Consider the following 16448-nt stretch of genomic DNA (forward strand, 5'->3'; position numbering starts at 1 on the left):
AGAAATATACAACTGCCAGACGTTCACTCGTAACTACAACATCCTTTCAGTGCTTTTATGCGCCCGAGTGAGTGGAACGCTTCTTCAGTCACGTTGTCATACTCATTAAAATGCGTGAGGCGGCGACATTATTCAGGCAGAGAGGCGAGGGAAGGGAGGATAGGGAGAGCGTGGCGGCGGCACAGCTCGTGTTGACACACCACTGTGACCTCTAGACAAGCGAAGCCGGTGACTCGGCAGAACCTGATGTGCTCGCCGTGAACCCGGTCGTCGTATGAACCAGGAAAGTCTGCTTTTCCTTTTCCTTCACATCTGGAGCAAACGGCGGTATTGTTAGACTCTGCCACCCCGCACATCAACTATTCCCAAAGGCCAAAATCGGGGGATTAATCGGGTTCTATCGAGTGTTTTTAGGTTCACAGTACAGAAGAAGGGTCAAACTACCACCAGGCTGATACAACTACCGTTGGAAATGCCCAAAACTCCTACGAAAGCCTTGTCAAATATATGTTTCTTAGGTTCATGGTACAGAGGAAAAACTACTACCGCCAGGTCATAAAACTACCCCAGAAATGCTTAAACTTCTACGAAATTCTTGTCAAATAGGTGTGCTTGGGCCGAAATGTTTGAACACATGACCCATAGGCGATCTTCCTTTCCCTTCCTTCCTTCCCTTCCCTTCCTTCCTTCCCTTCCTTCCCTTCCTTCCTTCCTTCCTTTCCTTTCCTTTCCTTCTCTTCTCTTCTCTTCTCTTCTCTTCTCTTCTCTCTCTCTCTCTCTCTCTCTCTCTCTCTCTCTCTCTCTCTCTCTCTCTCTCTCTCTCTCTCTCTCTCTCTCTCTCTCTCTCCTCGCCCTCTCCTCGCCCCTCTCCTCTCTCCCTCTCCCTACACCTGTTGCATTGGCCCAGACGAGCACGCACCGCCGTCCCTTTGGCAGACTGACACACTCACACACTCCCTGGCAGACGCTGTTGCTCGTTATCCCAAAGAATGGCGCACCTCGTCCAGCCCGCCGCTAGTGTTTGTCATGCACACCGAGGCCACGACAACGCCTGCCAAGGGCCGTCCGCTGAACACTGCGAGGCGAGGCTGGGCTGAGGATGACGGACATTTACACTCACGCCTTGCACTATCACTCCGGTGCCAGTCACCCACTCCCTCCCCCTCCATCCTTACCCTTCCACCCCGGCAACTCCACCTAACCCCACCTTTCCTATCCTTATTCCCTTGATGATATGGATAATAGCTTGATGGAAACAGATGGATAGATGTAATATTGATGGAGAGATGGAAAGATAAATGGAGATAATAGATTAATAGACTGACAGATAGATGCAATACTAAAGGAGATATAGTAAGATGGTTGGAGATAGATAGATACAGGTAGAGTAATAGATTGAGAGATAGACAGATAGTATATTGGATAGATACAAAAATTGTAGACGTATATAGAGAGGTAATAAGACAGATCACACACACACACACACACACACACACACACACACACACACACACACACACACATGAGACTAATTCTGGACTATGATAGCAGGGAAGTAAAGTTTTCGAGTCGACTTAGTCCTGAATTAGGGAGTCCACTGCCAGGCTCAAAACTTGTATTCTACGTGTAAAATGAGTTCAGAAACACCATTTATTTACATTAGAGAGAGGGAGGGATGGAGGGAGGGGGAACGAGAGAGAGAGAGAGAGAGAGAGAGAGAGAGAGAGAGAGAGAGAGAGAGAGAGAGAGAGAGAGAGAGAGAGAGAGAGAGAGAGAGAGAGAGAGAGAGAGAGAGAGAATGAATAAGAAAGGAGGAAGGAAAAATGAAAGAATGAATGAGAGAACGAAAGAAAAAAGAAAAAAGAAAGAAAAAGAGTGAGAAAAAGAAAGAAAAGAAAGAAAAAGAAAGAAAAGAAAGAAAAAATCCGAAAGAAAAAAGAAAAAAAAGAGAATGAATGAATGAATGAGAGCGAGAGTGACAGACAGACAGAGCCAGAACCAGAGAGACAGAGAGAGGTCGTGGAAAGGTCATAAACACTCGACAGCATGTAAGTCAACTGGCCGGGGCTGAGAGACTGCAGGCAAGAGGGTAATGGAAGACGTAAGGGAGAGCGGAGGCTGAGTATTCATGGCGGAGGGAAGGAAGAGGACCAGCCGGGAGAGACAAGCTGGGAGGACCGTTTTCTGGGACACTTTCGGCTCCCACAACTCATTCTCAAGGCCACAAAGAGGATTAATCGGGTTCTCAGGAGTATTTCTTTGGGTTCATGATACAGAAGAAGGGTCAGACTATAACTAGGCTCGTAAAACTACCCATGGAAATATTAACACAACCTCTACGTAGGCCCGTATTCTGGGACGCTTTCGACTCCCATAACAACTATTCTCCCAAGGCCACAAAAGGGATTGATCGGGTTCTCATGACCATTTCTTAAGGTTCATGATACAGAAGAAGGGTCAGACTACCACTAGGCTCATAAAACTACCCACCATCCAGAAGAGGCAAGCTAGGAGGACCGTATTCAGGGACGTTTTCGGTTCTACAACAACTAATTCCCAAGGCCACAAAGGGAATTAGTCGGGTTCTCATGAGTGTTTCTTTACGTTCATGGTGCAGAAGCCTTGTCACACTATCATTAGGTTCATAGAAATATCCATGGAAACATTAACACAACCTCTACGAAAGCCTTATCAAATGTGAGTGTGTGAGCCCCGAAATGTTTGAGAATATGGATTTGATCTCTCTCTGATTATCTTCATATATGTCAGTCTCACTTGCATCAGAATCACGGCGCTCCACAAATACGTCACGATATAACACTGCCTTTACCCTTAATACACGCCATATATCTGCATTACTCAGCCTCAACTAACCTTCCCTTGTACTAACGCTGCCTATACTCTTTAATACATGCCATTTACCTGCATTAACTAACATCAACATAGCTTTCCTTATTCCCAACAATGTCTTTAGTATTAATGCACGTCATTTGTCTGCATTACTTGACCTAAACGTAACTTCACATTCTCTAACTGCCTGTACTCTCAATTTACGCCCTTTGTCTACATACCCTAACGTCAACATAGCTTTTTAATACACACCATTTTCCTGCATTCCTTGGCCTCAATGTAACTTCCCTTTGTCTAACACTGTCTCTGATCTTTGTACTCGTCATTTCTCTGCATTACCTAACCTCAACGTCGCTTCCTTTCTCTCCCGGGCGGCTAAGGTCGGAGGGTCGAGCCAGGCCATCCATCCGTCTCTCCACACAGCGGCCCAGCGATCAGTCACCAGGTTTGTCCCTCTGAGTACACACGCCACTACCCACCCTCGGAGCTCTGTACACGCCGGCCCTTCTCTCCCTTGGTGCAAAAAATGTAGGATGATGATTATGGAGTGTCAGTGGATGGTAAGAATTGAGCCTTTACTAAGAACGTTGGGAAGAAATGATGACAAGAATTCTACCTTTACAAAAACGTGGGAAAGCTAATTCAAAAGGGCCAGGAGATACGTTAAGAGTACTTCCTTTACACAAAATCAAGATGAAGTAACTCGTACACTAATCCACTGTTAGCGATACAGGAAACGAAACCACAATGGGAAATCACACGCAAGACGCTCCTCCACACACATACACGCACGCAACTCTATGAATGATATCACACGCAAATCACTAATCCGTAAAGAAACGCAGACAAGACGCTCAACCACACTCACAAAAAACGCCACAACACGCGACTCCACCAATATAATCACACGCAAATCGCTGATCCAGAAAAAAAAGAAAAACAGGAAGCCCACTGAAGCCAATCATCAAATCAACTGAATCCCGAAATTATCTTAATGATCCTCTCAGTATGAGCTCTAAACTTACTAAGGGAAGGAAACACAGCAATTGGAACGCCTTATATTTGCACGAATCAGTTGACAATCAGTCTTTACAATACGCAAGACAAAATTCATCAGTCTAGTGTATTGCTGCAGATGGGTCCCAAGGCAGGCATGCATTGCCTAATTTTGAAATAACAACCGATGAAGTCCTTAAAGCTCTCCATTCACTTAAAACAAATAAAAGTCCTGGACCTGACAAAGTATATCCAACTCTGCTGAAAGAAACAAAGAGCGAAATACTCTCCTCCCTCACAACCGTATTCAATATGTCCTTGCGACAAGGCATCGTCCCTCCAGATTGGAAAAAGGCTAACGTGACACCGATTTTCAAGAAAGGAGACAAAAAAGTACCAGGTAATTACAGGCCCATTAGTCTAACTTCGGTTGTAGGTAAGCTACTTGAGGGCATAATTAGAGACAAAATTGTGAATTACCTTGAAAGCCACTCATTGATTGGGGACTCACAACATGGCTTCCGAAACAAAAGATCCTGCCTATCGAACCTATTAACCTTTTATAACGACCTCTTCACTGTTTATGACGTAACCAAATCACTGGACGTAGTCTATCTTGATTTCCAGAAAGCGTTTGATAAAGTCCCGCATCATAAATTACTTTACAAATTAAAGCAAATAGGTATTGACGGTCAAGTAAACCAATGGATCGCGAATTGGTTGAGCAACAGACAACAAAGAGTAGTGATCGACGGATTTAACTCAGAGTGGGCGCCTGTCACTAGTGGCGTCCCTCAGGGCTCGGTCCTTGGCCCAGTGCTCTTCATTATTTACATCAACGACGTGGATGTTGGACTCAATAACCGCATTAGTAAATTTGCAGACGACACAAAGATTGGCAACTCGGTTCTCACTGACGAAGACAGGCAAAGCCTCAAGAGGATTTGCACAAAATTTCAACTTGGTCGGATAGATGGGAGATGCCCTTTAACGTAGACAAGTGCCAGGTCCTTCAAGTTGGAACGAGGAATAAGAAGTTCGAATACGAAATGCGCGGCGTTAAACTCAAAAGCGTTCAATGCGTCAAAGACTTGGGGGTCAAAATCGCGTCAAACCTCAAATTCTCACAGCAATGCATCGATGCAGCAAATAAAGCGAACAGAATGTTGGGCTTCATTAAAAGAAACTTTGTATTCAAGAATAAAGATGTAATACTCCCGCTCTACAACAGTTTAGTCAGACCCCACTTGGAATATGCGGTACAGTTTTGGTCTCCCCACCATGCAAAGGATATTGCTAAATTAGAAGGTGTTCAGCGTCGGGCAACGAAAATGATCCTTCCTTGCGCAACAAATCCTACGAAGAAAGGCTTTCTACCCTTAACATGTTCTCTCTTGAGAAACGTCGCCTCCGAGGAAAACTGATCGAATGTTTTAAAATACTTAATGGTTTCACGAATGTAGACAGATCAACATTGTTTATGATAGATGACACTTTGCGCACGAGGAACAATGGCGTAAAACTCAGATGTAGACAAGTAAATTCAGATTGCACCAAATTTTTCTTCACCAACGTTGTAGTGCGAGAATGGAATAAGCTTCCACCGTCAGTGGTCCAGTGTAACACGATTGACTCCTTCAAAAATAAGCTCGACCGTCACTTCCTTCAACTTAATATCAACTAGAGTAGAAATGCAACGTTTTGGAGTCTTCTGATTAATGTAAAATCACTTAGGTTTAAGGACAGACCACCAAGTCTGGACCATGGGGTCTGTGTGGTCTGATTTTCTATGTAAATCTATGTAAATCATTCTTTTGTTCACGAGTCAGCCAAGGAAACAACACAGCAATTGGAACGCCTTATTATTGCACATCAGTTGACAGTCAGTCTTTACAATACGCTAGACAAAATTCATCAGTCTAATGTACTGCTGCAGATGGGTCCCAAGGCAGGCAGCTCCATTCCTTTGTTCACGAGTCAGCCAAGGAAACAACAGACTATGGAAGGCCTTATCATTGCACACCAGTTGGCACTCCTTACACCAGCAGTCCTTCCACCACGCTAGGCAAGAGTATCAACAACAATATCAGCCCGAGTGTAGCGCCTCAGGTGGGTCCCGAGACAGTCACTTAGGCACCCTTGCTTATGAATCGAAGGAAACGCAGCATATAAGAAGTCTGTTAGCCCGCATGAGTTCCCAGTCAGTCCTTAAACCACGCTAGTCAACGCCCCCATCATCATCAGTGTAGTAGTGTATCGCTGAAGGTGTGTCTCGAGGCAGGCAACTACGCGCCTTTGTTTACGAATAAGGCCAAGAGAATACAGCATTTGGAGACCTTCGTTACCTGGCATCAAGTAGCAGTCAGTCCTTACCACCACGCTAGTCAACAGCATCAACATAACCATCAGGCCGAGTGTATCGCTGCAGGTAGGTCCCGAGGGTGTCAGATCCATCACCTTAGTTTACGAGTCAGCCAAGGAAACACAGCATATGGAAGACCTTGGTTACCTCGCATCAGTTCAGTCCTTACACACACACACACTATATAGTCAATACCACAATCATCAGTTAGACTCCTTCGTTTATGAATGGAGAAAGAAACAGACAATATGGAAGGCGCTGGTTACCCCTCATCAGCTGGCAGTCAGTTCTTACACGACACACACACTATATAGTCAATACCACCACCAACAGTTACGCTCCTTCGTTTATGAATTGGAGAAGGAAACGGACTATATGGAAGACACTGGTTACACCTGTCAATTGGCAGCCAGTTCTTACACCACACACACACACCACAATCAATTACTCTCCTTCATTTATAATTGGAGAAGGAAACGGACTATATGGAAGGCACTGGCTACCCGTCATCAGTTGGCAGTCAGTTCTCACATCAAAACAGCCACCATCACCATCATCACCCTGAGTGTAGCGCTGCAGGTGGGTGTCCCGAGGCAGGCAACTCCACGTTCGTGAGTCGGCCGCGGGGAGAGAGAGAGGGAGGCCGCCATGAGGTCACGCCATTGAAACTCCCGCAATATCGGGATTATCTTGGAACCAGTTCTCGGAATTGGTGGTCAGTTGCCCTCACCTCTCACCGCCCCCACGGGAGAGAGAGAGAGAGGAGGAGGAGGAGGAGGAGGAGAAAGAGGGAATTGATCAGGAGAAACAACGAAAAGGAAAAGGAGAAAAATGTTAAGGGAGAGAAGAAGAAATATAAGGAGGAGGAGGAGGAGAGGACGGAGGAGGTGAAAGTGGAGGTGGAGGAAGAGGAAGAGGAAAAGGAGGAGGAGAAAAAATAGAAGTTGAAAGCAATGCAGGATCAAAAGAAAGGAAAGAAAGAGATGGCGTAATAGGAGGAGGAGATGAAAGAGGAGGAAGAAGAAAGTTAAGCGAATGAAAGAGGGTGAGGGACACGTAAAGGAAGAGAAGAAGAAAGAGGAGGAGGAGGAGGAAGAGGAGGAGAGGAGGAGGAAGAGGAGACAAAAGAAGAAAAGAAAAAAAGAGGAGGAGGAGATGAAAGAGGAGAAGGAGGAGGAGGAAGAGGAGACAAAAGAAGAAAAGAAAAAAAGAGGAGGAGGAGATGAAAGAGGAGAAGGAGGAGGAGGAGGAGGAGGAAGAAGGACATAAGAATAAGAAAAGAAGATGAATGAAAAGAAAATCTCTCTCTCTCTCTCTCTCTCTCTCTCTCTCTCTCTCTCTCTCTCTCTCTCTCTCTCTCTCTCTCTCTCTCTCTCTCTCTCTCTCTCTCTCTCTCTCAATCAAATTTCCGTCAACAATTCAAGAGACTTCGCGATTCAACGACACACACACACACACACACACACACACACACACACACACACACACACACACACACACACACACACACACACACACACACACACACACACACACACACACTCATAAATAATAACGAGGGAAAAATGGGAAGAATAAAGAAATAAAAGAAAGTCAACAAGATCGCATTCCAACACTGTACCCGATTCCTTTCCTTCCGTATTCCTTTGTTTTTTGTCTGTGCGTGTGTGATGTTGTATTTACCCAGCAGTAGTAGTAGTAGTAGTAGTAGTAGTAGTAGTAGTAGTAGTACTATTAGTAGTAATAATAGTAGTAGTAGTAGTGGAGAGACAAAAATAAGACAAAAAAAATATATAAATAATGTTAGACTGCAATATATATCTTACTTCTCTTTTTCCTTTATCACTCTACGAAACTGGTTTGCTGAACCCCCAAAAGAGGTGGAACTCCCTCACCTGACTTACGAGCACATTGTTTACCGTATCGTTACTGTCTCTTCCGCCAAAGGTGAGAAAGGATCAGTGGAGAAGCCCGCCCGCCACCTTCTACCTGACTACCTGAAGCGCCCAACCCCCAACGGATCAACTGTCAATCAATTACCAGCACCAGAGCAGCCGTGCCCTTCCTCCGTCACCGTTGGGAGGAGCTACTTTTCAACGTGTTCTCACCTTGGGCTGAATATAGCTTTCATCTTAACCCGGTAGCTGCGGGGATCACGTTTCTTACTGGTCCCCAAAAGCGAGAAAAATGAGAAAAAATCATCACTCACACAAACCAGTTAATTATATATATATATATATATATATATATATATATATATATATATATATATATATATATATATATATATATATATATATATATATATATATATATATATATATATATATATATATATATATATATATATATATATATATATATATATATATATATATATATATATATATATATATATATATATATATATATATATATATATATATATATATATATATATATATATATATATATATATATATATATATATATATATATATATATATATATATATATATATATATATATATATATATATATATATATATATATATATATATATATATATATATATATATATCAAAGCATTTGTGATCAGTTTATGCATCATCTATTTTGGGGTTATATCATGGCACAAATTTGGCCCTTCGCTGCTACACGGTAAAGCCACAAATTTGGCCGTCGCTGCTACTACACGGTAAAGCCACAAATTTGGCCCGTCGTTGCTACACGGTAAAGCCACAAATTTGGCCTGTCGTTGCTACACGGTAAAGCCACAAATTTGGCCCGTCGCTGCTACACGGTAAAGCCACAAATTTGGCCCGTCGCTTGCTACACGATAAAGCCACAAATTTGGCCTGTCGCTGCTACACGGTAAAGCCACAAATTTGGCCCGTCGCTGCTACACGGTAAAGCCACAAATTTGGCCCGTCGCTGCTACACGGTAAAGCCACAAATTTGGCCCGTCGCTGCTACTGGGTTAATGGCGCGTAGCTAAAGGGAGTGGAAACCTAACAGCAGGGATACTAAGATAAATATAAACCTGAATATATTGCCCGATAAATCATTCTCACTTGCTTTTTTGGATAATTGAAAGTTAATTATATAACGAAACGGCGTCAACGTCAATAAAAACATCCAATTCTGCGACCCGTTTTATCAGTCTCAAGCGAACTCAATATACGGATTTTATTGCACTATAAAAAAAAAAAAAAAAAAACTGTATGCAATTTATGTGTGTTTTCCGTCATGCATATTCAGGGAGAGGAGCCTCCTGCGCGGACATTTTCATGTTTTGTGAAGGTAAACACACACACACACACACACACACACACACACACACACACACACACACACACACACACACACACACACACACACACACTATCCAGCTATCTTAATTATTCTATCTGTCTATTTACTATATTTCTATCTACTTGTTTATCTATCTTACTATTTAAATATATCTCTCTCTCTCTCTCTCTCTCTCTCTCTCTCTCTCTCTCTCTCTCTCTCTCTCTCTCTCTCTCTCTCTCTCTCTCTCTCTCTCTCTCTCTCTCTCTCTCTCTCTCTCTCTCTCTCCTACTGACCTTTTATAACGATCTCTTCTCAATTTATGACGTAACCAAATCAGTGGACGTAGTCTATCTTGATTTCCAGAAAGCGTTTGATAAAGTCCCACATCATAAATTACTTTATAAATTAAAGCAAATAGGCATTGACGGTCAAGTAAACCAATGGATCGCGAATTGGTTGAGCAACATACAACAAAGAGTTGTGAATGACGGATTTAACTCAGAGTGGGCGCCGGTCACTAGTGGCGTCCCTCGGGGCTCGGTTCTTGGCCCAGTGCTCTTCATTATTTACATCAACGACTTGGATGTTGGACTCAATAATCGCATTAGTAAATTTGCAGACGACACAAAGATTGGTAACTCGGTTTTCAATGACGAAGACAGGCAAAGCTTCCAAGAGGATTTGCACAAAATTTCAGCTTGGTCGGATAAATGGGAGATGCCCTTTAACGTAGACAAGTGCCAGGTCCTTCAAGTTGGAACAAAAAATAAGAAGTTCGATTACGAAATACGCGGCGTTAAACTCACAAGTGTTCAATGCGTTAAGGACCTGGGGATTAAAATCGCGTCAAACCTCAAATTCTCACATCAATGCATTAATGCAGCAAATAAAGCGAACAGAATGTTGGGCTTCATTAAAAGAAGCTTTTTATTAAAAAATAAAGATGTAATACTTCCGCTCTACAATAGTTTAGTAAGACCCACTTGGAATATGCGGTACAGTTTTGGTCTCCCCACCATGCAAAGGACATTGCTAAACTAGAAGGTGTTCAGCGTCGAGCAACAAAAATGATCCCTTCCTTGCGCAACAAATCCTACGAAGAAAGGCTTTCCACCCTTAACATGTTCTCTCTTGAGAAACGTCTCCTCCGAGGAAAACTGATCGAATGTTTTAAAATACTTAATGGTTTCACGAATGTAGACAGATCAAAATTGTTTATGATCGATGACACTTTGCGAACGAGGAACAATGGCACAAAGCTCAAATGTAGACAAGTAAATTCAGACTGCACCAAATTTTTCTTCACCAACGTTGTAGTGCGAGAATGGAATAAGCTTCCACCATGAGTGGTCCAGTGTAACACGATTGACTCCTTTAAAAACAAGCTCGACCGTCACTTCCTTGAACTTAATATTAACTAGAGTAGAAAAGCAACGTTTTGGAGCCATCTGATTAATGTAAAATCACTTAGGTTTAAAGACAGACCACCTAGTCTGGACCATGGGGTCTGTGTGGTCTGATTTTCTATGTAAATCTATGTAAATCTCTCTCTCTCTCTCTCTCTCTCTCTCTCTCTCTCTCTCTCTCTCTCTCTCTCTCTCTCTCTCTCTCTCTCTCTCTCTCTCTCTCTCTCTCTCTCTCTCTCTCTCTCTCTCTCTCTCTCTCTCTCTCTCTCTCTCTCTCTCTCTCTCTCTCTCTATATATATATATATATATATATATATATATCTGTCTATCTAATATCTCATTCATTTATTTCTCTTCTATCTATCTCCTTATCTATCTGCCTGTCTATTTATCTCATTACCTATCTATATTTATCTATCTATCTGTTTATGAACAACAAAAATGGCAATGGTTAGTGCACCCACAACACAAGATTTGGCAACACTTTTCCAGGAACACAATAGCAACAACAACACGCTGGAACACACACTAACAATCCCGTACAAGCTTGCAACACTCTTACCACGAACTCATTACTAACACCAATAGCCTCTCAACACTACTAACTTTCAGATCATTACCATTACCAGCTCTCAACACAATTCTGCAACACCCTTCCCCCTCATTATTAATCGTAACAATCTTGCAACACTAACACTCAGATCATTACCCACAACCCTACACTCTGCAACACTCTCATCATGAACCACTCAACACTAATAAGCTCGTAACACTCTTACCCTTCTGGCCTTTATCATCAGTTCGCAAGGATGTTTTATTTATTAATTTTGGTTCCTTTACTGTAAAAATAATGCAACGACCTTATCCCATTAATCCCAACACATCTTGCAACACTAATCCTCACACCATCAACACAATCATCATCATCAGCCCAACACAACACCCTTACTAAATTAGAACCAATAATCCTGCAACACTCGTACCTTCAGAACATCAACATCAGAAGTTCTAAACACAACACTGCGTCATCTTATCCCATTAACGCCAACACATCTCGCAACACTCTTAACCTAATATCATCAACATCATCATCATCATCAGCCCCGCACGACACCCTCGCACCGCTACTCATTAATTCCTCCTTAACGCTGCTCTGTAATAGTAATGTTACCGAGAGGAAATGAAAAAAAATATACATACACACACACACGTCCCTTTGAAGTCAACTCTAAATTTAATTTCTGGGTTCACCCCATAGTTAGCAACAGACTACGTTGCGTGTGACATTCCATACTTCATCAACAGAGCTAAAAGAGCACCCTGATATTTTTTTTTACTACTTCAGGAAGTCACAGGACAGCTTTGATCATCTTACGACAGTAACTGGTCCACGTATAACACGGCAGGACACCAGCACGAGGAAGTGTGTGCCAGTAGAAGAGAGACTTGCGGCAATCTTAATGTAAGGCTGAACATGAAGAATATAAACTCACATTAGATGTACGTAATTTATTGACATAATTCAGCAGTCTTTGCGGTTACATAACATTTCCACTTTCTACTTCTGGGTAAATAAAACTACCACATGCATTTCAGTAGTTAATCCACACCAGAATCTATTAATATGCAAAATTGTGAAGCGAAATGAAACGAGTACTCAAGTCCCCGGTCTCACAACGCCCGCACGCTAACCACTCAGCCACCGCCTCCCAAGCAAGACCTAGCAGACACGAAACAATACTCAGATTTGGTCTAACTACTACTTCTACTACTACTGCTACTACTTCTACTACCGTTACTACTACTACTACTTCTACTACTACTGCTACTACTTCTGCTACCGTTACTACTACTACTACTTCTACTACTACTGCTACTACTTCTACTACTATTACTACAATAATGAGAGAGAGAGAGAGAGAGAGAGAGAGAGAGAGAGAGAGAGAGAGAGAGAGAGAGAGAGAGAGAGAGAGAGAGAGAGAGAGAGAGAGAGAGAGAGAGAGAGAGAGGAATATGCAAAATAAGCAAAAAGGGACGCAATAAGGATAAGAGGCAAACGGATGCTGCCCCGAAAACCATCCCAAGGTCATTCTTAGGATGATCTGTCACGTTCCTTCGGCCCTTCGTTCGGCCATCCCGGATCCGACAAACTCCGTGATCGGCGCCTTCACGGTAGTTTCGATTAACTTAATATTCTCGTCTGGTGGTTTAAGAGTCAAGTCTTGCTCCAACCCCCCTCGCCTCAGCGGGGCTGGGGAGCGTCAGGGGGCCCAAGGTCTCCCTGGCGAGCTCAGGGCCCAGGGGTCCCGGCATGCAGAGCGCCTCGGCTCCCCCGGGGCGTTCACGGCGGTGCTGGAGATCCCGAGGGTCCAGGGGCGCGGGGTGGTGCCAGCAAGATAGTACTCTTAATAACCAGATGACCTAGGTAACAACACGTTCATTACACGTTGTAAAAGGAAGGTATACTGAAGCCAATCGTGTCATCTCTACAAAAACAACAGAAAACAGGTAAGAAAAGACAAAATCTAGGCTGGGTTCACACGAGACATGGTCAGTGGCCGCCACAAAAAGTGGCCACCAAAAAAATGGTCCCCACGAAAAATGGTAAGTAGTGCACCCTGAACAGTGTGCACACGAGCCACTCGGTGGCGGCCACCAATGAGGTCAGTACGTGGGGTTATGGATCTCGTAGAGGTAGCAGCTGTCTGTGCTCTCTTGGCAAAAAGCGCAGAAGAAAGTACTGGGTTCACCCCATCGTTAGGAAATAAAGATTACTGCGTGTTGCATTCCACATCATTTACAGAGCTAAAAGAGCACCCTGATAATTTTTTTGACTGCTTCAGGAAGTCACAGGACAGCTTTGATCATCTTATGACAGTAACTGGTCCACGTATAACACGGCAGGACATCAACACGAGGAAGTGTGTGCCAGTAGAAGAGAGACTTGCGGTAATCTTAATGTAAGGCTGAACATGCAGAATATAAAATCACATTAGATGTAATTGTTTTACCTAATCCAGCAGTCTTTGTGGTTACATAACATTTCCACTTTCTACTTCCGGGTAAATAAAACTACCACATTCAGTAGTTAATCCACACCAGAATCTATTAATATGTAAAACTGTAAAACGAAATGAAACCTTAATTCTGTAAGCATGTAAGAGCTTATTCATCATGTCCTGAACACGTTATGCGTGAAGGTTATACTTATATATTATTGTGACAGTTAAAATTCAAAAAGGTCAGTGTCAAGACAGAGGGAAAGCGGCGGGTGGCAGGGTGGTGGTCACCGATAGTGGCTCGTGTGCTCGCTGCCATTTGAAACAACGGTATCTATCGCTGGCCACAGTGGCGTGGTCGGAAAAATGGCTCCGCTGTCACGGGCAAAATTGATCCTCGGGCAAAATTGAGCCCGGGCATCCACACGCCTCTGTTATCTTAGCTCAAGCTCGTGTATGTGGGCTTCTTTTCGACTGATATGGCGTCTAGAGCTAGCATGATCATCATTCTTTATTATGATGACAAAGACCATGTCAAAATTTGCCTCATTAAATAAGAAATTACATAAAGTTCGGCAGCTTTTCCTCGTCGCCAAGACATCCTCCAGCAGCGCTCCGACACCCATGATCGCACATTCATTTTTCTCAGAAAATAGGATACCAATCACATATACATCAATATATTTCCACAGGTGAATACTTAGGGCATGTTCACACCAAGTTGCGACGCCTGAGATTCATTAATAATGACAGGGGAAGGAAAAATATAGGCCCCTGTCATCGACAAAATTGAGCCTCGGGCAGAATTGAGCCGGGGCATCTATATGCTCAGATTTCTTCGCTATTATATGTTGTAAGATCGTTCTGTTGACATGTATGGGTAGATTGACGCTTTCTGTATCTACATATAGAAGGAAAACGCAAAATTCGCCCTAGTAAATCAAAACTTACATAAAGTTCGGCAGCTTTTCCTCGTCGCCAAGACATCCTCCAGCAGCGCTCCGACACCCATGACTGCACATTCATTTTTCACAAAAAATAGGATACCAATCACATTTGCATCGACATATTTCCACAGGTGAATACTTAGGGCATGTTCACACCAAGTTGCGACACCTGAGATTCATTAATAATGACAGGGGAAGGAAAAATGTGGGGCCTTCCTTGTCTCTAATTTACCGACGTCCATGAAACCGTACACGGCCTGAGATGGTGCCAAGGACCGGCGTCTGGCGATAACAGAAAATTTAAATGTCAAAGACAGCTGAGATGATCATTGCAATATTACATGCCGTAATTGTACCTCCGATCTGATATTGAATTTTTTTTTTTTTTTTTTGCAGAATACAGTATACATTACGTAGTTTAAATCATAAATATGAGTGTTTTTACAGTGCTGATGTTAATTAAGGTGAGGATAGGTGTTAACATGCTATCAGAATTGATATATAATGGCTCTACACAATATCATACGTAAGTATCGTTCTTCATATTTATGTGACAAGGTTTTAAGGAGCGATGTTATGTTAGGCAACACTTGATAGGGCAACTAACCTAACATAGATAAACCACAAATCTGTTAATAAATACTCACCAATGCTTTTCAAAACATTAAATCATGATAAAGTACTTACATTAGCTGTGCCTAGGAAATATGACCAGCCTGATCGAGTCAATACATGAGAAAATCATGATAGAGAAACCAAGAAATTTACCAAATATTACTTATCAAAGAGCTAAAACAGGCTGCCCTACATAAGTTGGGAAGTTAAGCTTGAAAAAGATGATTCTCTCTCTCTCTATCTCTCTCTCTCTCTCTCTCTCTCTCTCTCTCTCTCTCTCTCTCTCTCTCTCTCTAATTAATGAGGAGAGTAGAAACAATTCAACAACATATTGTTTCAGGACTCGATATTGTGGGTGGTCCTGTGAACAACTAATTCAAGAAGATGCAACCTTAAAATATGATATGTAGTGTATGAGGAGGGGGTTATTTTATGCAGTAGATGAAAAAAAAAGTATTTGAAATCCATTTCTGATGTTGCAAAGACAATGAAACTTTTCTAGTCTTTCATCTACGTGCTGCACAATGTGAGATAAACATAATGTGCAAATTTACAGCTACCACAGTATTCTAGATATGAAATGTATACTTGCATCACCAAATTATATCCATATCTGCATCACCAAACAGTAGTATTATGGAAACAAATGTGTAGACTTGCATTTACTCTTTTGTATATACCTTACAAACAGCCAGAGGGTGTGAGGGTGTGATGTCTAGTCTGAGCCTACCCTCCTAAGGAATTAAGACAGATATATTGAATGCATTAAGTAATGTTTTAATACAGGAATAAAGGAATAATGGTATTATTCCTGTATTTCAAGACACTTGGAACGTATCAAATAACATTTAATAAATAGAAGCAAAGCCAACCATGCATAAGGGACTTTTAAGACCAATAGCACTAACAGATACAACATATAAGCTATAACTGGGAACAGAAAGAAATGAAATATAAAATCATCTTCCAAAGAAAATAGCAAGCATAGGACCAGGG

Source organism: Eriocheir sinensis, unplaced genomic scaffold (assembly GCF_024679095.1).
Source record: "Eriocheir sinensis breed Jianghai 21 unplaced genomic scaffold, ASM2467909v1 Scaffold67, whole genome shotgun sequence".
NCBI lineage: Eukaryota > Metazoa > Arthropoda > Malacostraca > Decapoda > Varunidae > Eriocheir > Eriocheir sinensis.